Here is a 6,026-nt window from a genome sequence, read left to right on the forward strand (position 1 = left end):
ATAGAAACAGTCCTGTTTCTCCTCTTCATTTTCATATCTTAAACTCTCCCACAGCTTTTAAGCTATATGTACCAATTGTAGTAGATTGCATTCAGTGTTTGTTTTCTCTCTGTTATTTCTGTGTGTGTGTGTGTGTGTGTGTGTAGTTTTTCTAGTATGTAGGAAGGGCTAAATAGCTAGTGTGTAGCACTGGACTAAAATATTTGTCATCTCAGTCCCTTAGTATGTCGTCACATAGTTTCAATGTGAAGTCGAAATTTTGAATGATATCTCTCAACTTCAGCTTTTTACCAGTGTGACCATGAAGGACATTATTCCACTTTTCTGTTTCCTTTTGTCTTTACCTGCCACTTCTGATAATTTTCTAACACTATTTCAACCTAGTCCAATGTACACCCTTTACATACCATTGTTTCCTACCTTGTCCCCACCACCTCCCCATTTTGTGTTAACTTCAGAAAAAAGTAGGGTAGGGACAAGATCTGGAGGAGGAGCCCATGGGGGACTTTGGGGATCCCTACCTGCACAGGAGGCTGCCCCACCCCAGGAGCGTCAGTGGCCTCGTCGCAGAGGTCCCAGGCCCCAAGCAGGCTGCCCCAAACGCAGGGCACATGTACACCGGCTTAAATGTATAATTACATCTACTCAGTGGTGACCAGGTCTTCAAAAGTCAGACTTTCCTGGGTCACTTCTTGACATGTAGAGTTCATCCTTCAGGATTTCTAACGGTGGAAATGAGGGCTCCTTACCTTTCGCGTGTTATCTACTCATTTTCTCTTGCTTTGATACATGGACAGCTTGGCTGAATATGAAGGACGTGCCCACAATGACTCGCGTTGAGTTTTTAAAAAACATTGTCCTCCTCGGTATTTTGTTTGAGACGTGCAATGTAAACTGATTTTCTCTTCTAGCTGGAGCCAAGGAAGGTCTGGAGCTTCACAGGAATTGTTTCTTTAAAAATGTAATCTTTTACACTGGAATTTGACACAACATTGTAAGATGATTGTAAATCAATAAAAAATGTTAAAAAAATGTAATCTTTTAGCCCTAATAGGATGGGTGTTAAGGTTGAACATGGCAGTCCTATTTCTTCCAGATATCTATGACTTTCTCTCTGACCCTTTCTCATTATCTTTGACACATTTTCTTTTTGTTCAATGCTTTCATTTTTGAATTCTATGTGCCCTATGATTGTAGAGAAATGAGATCCTTTATACATTTTCATTGAGCCTATTTTTCAGAGAATTCTCTTTTTCTTCAGTTTTTCCCTAATTACTGCCAATTCTCGTTTCCTCTATCGCGTCTAAGTTTGTGTTCTGGGTTCCCTTTCTTGTCTGTGTGAGTCTTAGTGTGTGTGTGTGTGTGTGTGTGTGTGTGTGTGTGTGTATCTGGATCTCAAATAGGTTCTGTTTAGAATACTTATTTCCGAAATAGATCCTGTTTTATATTTTTTCTAAGTTTTTGATTGATTTTGAGGGAAGTCTTTTCATGAGCTGAAATCTCTAACTCTATTTTTGTTTTTCTCTAATGTCACCTTAGAAGAAATGTCTGCTCTGTGATTTTCCTTTCCGCTAGAGTAGGATTGACCTGTGTGAGACATGGCAGTTCTAGGTGGGATCTGATGCATCTTTAAGCAGCTTAGTCAGTTTGTTTTGTCTAGATCTCTTTGTCTTGTGCAATTACTGTAGCAGATGTAAGCTTTTGAGGAAAGGCATGGTGTGTCTCCTGGTTCTGAGATTCTATTTTCTTCCGGTTGGACCTTGAATTTCTACTGGTTGCTTCATTCTTTCTCTTCACTACAAGCATGCAAAGGACATTACCTTCATCCAGGTCTCACCGTGGCCCCCACAATTGTGCCTCCTGAAGACTGTCACCCTCTGGTCCTCTGCACTGCCCAACCCCTTCCTGGCAACTCCCCAGTCGTCAGAGCTGTAGTCCACCAGGTCTCAGGCATGCTGTGAGTTTGTCCCCTTGCTCATTTGTAGGTAATTTTTCCTGCGTTCCCTCCTTAGGATTCCCTCCCTGCTGTCCTCCCCTCTGTGTGTACTGTCTTGGCTGCTCCCTCTACTGCTGTGTAGCCCCAAGCCCTGGCTAAATACAAACCACCAGGAGTCCAGTGTTGTGTGGCCCCTGGTTCTTCACGGGAAGCGTTCTGCATGGTTTTGTTGACTCTAGCATAATCCCTAGCCCTCTGAAATCGGTGTTGAGAGATTCAGCTGCCATCATCCTGGTGGACTTGTAATCTCTAATCATTCAGTGTCAGATGCAGAATATCAATAGGACACAAAAATAGACAGGACATCAAACAACAACAACAGCAGAAATAACAGAAAAATACAACATAAAAGAATTAGAAAGAACAGAACATCCCCATCCTTGTAAGCCATCTTCCACAATTATCAACTACTGGTGGACCTTGTTTCACTACAATCCCACCTACTTACCTTTTCCTGTATTATTGAAGTAAATGTCAGACCTCACACTTCATCTGGAATTACACCACTGTGTTCCCCTCCGTGAGGACTCTTTCTGAAATTTGTATCATAGTATTACTGCTGTTGGTAAATGGACTCAAACTTTTGAATATCATAAAATAGACAGTGTTCAAAGCTCCCATGGTTGTTTTTAAGTTAGTTTCTTTTTGGGGGTTCCAAAAACAAATCCACAAACTATAATCAGTAGGATATGTTTTATGTCCCTTCATGTATGTTTCTCCTGAGGTCCTCCCTCCCTCCCTCCTTCTTTCCTTCTCTCTCTCTTGCTGCTCCTGCTCCCGCTGTGTTCCTTGATCTCTTGCCCTCCTGTGTTTGCAATTCATTTACTCAAGTTACAGCCTTGTTTTTCTCTAGTAGCCCACATCCTGAGTTTGGTCCCTGGGTATAAATCGGCATAACCTCCTGTCCTCCTTTATGGTGGCAGAATCCAGAGCAGCATTGTCCTAATACAAAGAAGGTAGAAGCCACACATGCAATTAAACATTTTCTAGTAGCTACACTGAAAACCAAGAAGTACACCAGAATTCAGAAACAATCGTACACATAAGACACTTAAGTATCGATTGCTACATGTTAAAGGAACTGTAATTCTAAAGCATTAAAATTGTATTCAATAGGAAAATTTTTACCTATTCGGTTTTAAAATTTACATTTAAATGAATTCCAATTAAGCAGAATTAAAATCCATCTCCTCATTCCTGCCAGCCTCATTTAAATATCCAGTAGCCACATGCATCTACTGGCCACTGTTTTAGACCTGGCAGATGTAGAGACTTACGAGGTTCATGTTTGACATGTTGGCAAGAACACCTCAGAGGTGGTGCGTGCTCTCTGATCAGGAGGCACATCAACTCCTGTGTGATACTTCTAAGAGTATTAGAGGCCGTTTTATTTCAAGGCCTAGATCCATTAACTGATTGTTTGGAGCAAAATGGTGCTAATCCATCATCACGAGTTACTTACCTGGACACTTCTATAGCGATTAACTTCCCCGAAATCGTACAGATTGTATACTTAGTGGTACAGCCTGGAGCTTAATGAGCTAATTCCTCAACATTTGTGTGTGGTCATCAATTAGTTTCTTTGCTTTTTCTTTCTTGTTTTCCTGTGTTCATATGAAATCAAGGTTTCAATCACACTGAAGTGTTTCAATGCATTGCTATAGAGTGCTTCCTGATACTCCAACTGTCCTCTCTTTCAGCAGTGAACATGAATTTAGCCTGACCCCTACGTCCCTTTGCTAAGATCCTAACAGACTTTGAGACCTTTCCTGATATCACTAGGACAAGGTGTTTTTCATCTTGAATATTTACTACCGCTGACCTGGACTCAGTCCTTTCTTTAAGACTCTCTGGTGTCTTTATTTCCAACACAGTATTCACAGAGCAAACTGAATATCCTAGAGATACTCATTGGAATTGGTTTATTTAGGCCTTTCCAGTGGACAGAGCTAGGAAACACGTATTCATAGTGTGTGGGTTCATGTATTCACCTACAGTCACCAACATGACAATTCAAGTTCAGAACTACAGGCTTTATATTGAAACTTCTTTGTCTGAAACAAAGCATTTTCACTTTTAATGACTCTTTGAGGAGTAGAAAAACAATATCCTAGAAAGCCTCATTACATTTCCGCACATTATATGAACACACGATAAAAGATATAGCAAAAATTCTGCTAACACCACAATGGAGGAAAGCAGTTTCTGGTTTGGTTACTGACATCGGGTGCACATATTGTGTTTTAGTCTCTTGGCCTCGTTCTTCTCCACATTGCAGGTCAACAAGGGGTGCACAGGGACATTTTCAAAGGCTAGAGGTGACATTCACGAATTTACTGGGGGTAGGAAGGGAGAAATTGTGAGTTTGAGATTGCAAATAGTAACTACTATACATACAATAAACAAATAAGTTACAGGGAACTATATGCAATAATGAAAAAGAATACGGAGACGAATATACCTATTTGTTTGTATGACTGAATCATTAGGCTGTACACCAGAAATGTGGTCTCCAACTCAAGTGTAATCAAACAAGGTATATTGAAGTATGCTCTAGCCTTCACTGAAAGATCTGCAAGTGTCTCAAATCCCTGGAGGGAAGTAGACCAGGGAAGCCTGATCTCTACAGACTCTCAAACCCATAGCCTGTTCTCTTCTTTCTGGCTGGGCTTGGGATGAAAGGACAATATTTTAGGAGTGAATTTTTAAATTTTAGCCTAACTGCAGTTTATCGTATCCATTGAAGACATAGGACTAAGAAATTCTGAATAAAAGCGGAGTAAGCCGGAAAAAAATTAAGTAAAATCTGGAATAAAATAGGGCATCTGAATAAAACCCAGGACTTCCAATTCAGGTCTGCAACCATGAAGCCGAAAACTGAGACCCAGGCTTCCTCCTGGCGGATCAGCGACAGCACAGCCCCTCACACCTACCATTTACTCACAGAGACTGACGATGCCCTGGTTACAGGACGTGAGGTGTGAAGCCCCTGGCGATGCAGGTTTCCGTTGGGGGGACGGTGGGCGCGGCCTCTGCCCTTTAACCCTGAGACCCAGGGTGACCCGACGAGGGGGTGGCCCTGGCTGAGTCTCCGCGCCCTTAGCGGCCGGGCCGGGGCTTCCGATGTCCGGCTCCGGGCACAGTCGGCCTGGTCCAGCGGGGACGCCCCGGGCTGGGTTCCCCCACCTGCCCGCTGCCTGGACCCCACCTCCCAGAGAAGCCCGTTTCTGGGACCCAAGCTACTGAGCCGGAGGCGGCAAAACGCGGGGAACGCGGGGAACGCGGCGGCGGGAGCCAAGGGACTGTGGCTGCGGGAGCCCATTGGCCACACAGCTTCGTTTCTGGGACCGAGACCGTCGGGGACCGAGAGCAGCACAAAGTGGGAGGCGGGAGCGGGACAGCACGTCCACTCCGCGCGTATCTGAGGCGCGAGTTCGCTTGCCGGCAGCTACGGAGGTGGGGCTGCGAATAAAAGACGGCTGGGCGCGGTCTAAAGGGAAAGCTGCAAGGAGACTCGAACTCGGATCACCCGGATTCAGAGTCCAGAGTGCTCACCATTACACCACGGAAACGCAGGCCAGCCCGCCGCTCCCCTGGAGAGCCAGGCGGCCATCAGCCCCGCGGGAGCCGAACCCGCCTCCTGCCCGGCGCTCGCTTCCTCCGCGACGCCAGGAGGCGCCTCACTCGCTTTCCGTCGGCGCGATCCCGCAGGTTTCTACCTCGTGGATGAGACGACGTCCGCTCGGGGATGATCCACAGGCAGGGCTTTTAAACCTTGCCCGAAATCCACCTGCTGTGCCGGGATTACCTCAGGTTTCTGCTCTGAGGTAAAATTCCCGCCAGGAAAGAAAAGATGCAAAAAGCGTTCCTTACCTTTTGTGTTCAGCTGTCCTTTTCCCCCCGCCCTGGGAGCTCTGCGACCCTCAGAGCAGCCCTCGGGTCTCCCTGGGATTGCCCCGCTGTTGGACCGGAGGTGGAAACGGTAGAAGCCCGGCCGGCTTCCATCGGGGGCCTCATTCCTCGGCTGGGA

Source organism: Vicugna pacos, chromosome 9 (genome assembly GCF_048564905.1).
Source record: "Vicugna pacos chromosome 9, VicPac4, whole genome shotgun sequence".
Lineage (NCBI taxonomy): Eukaryota > Metazoa > Chordata > Mammalia > Artiodactyla > Camelidae > Vicugna > Vicugna pacos.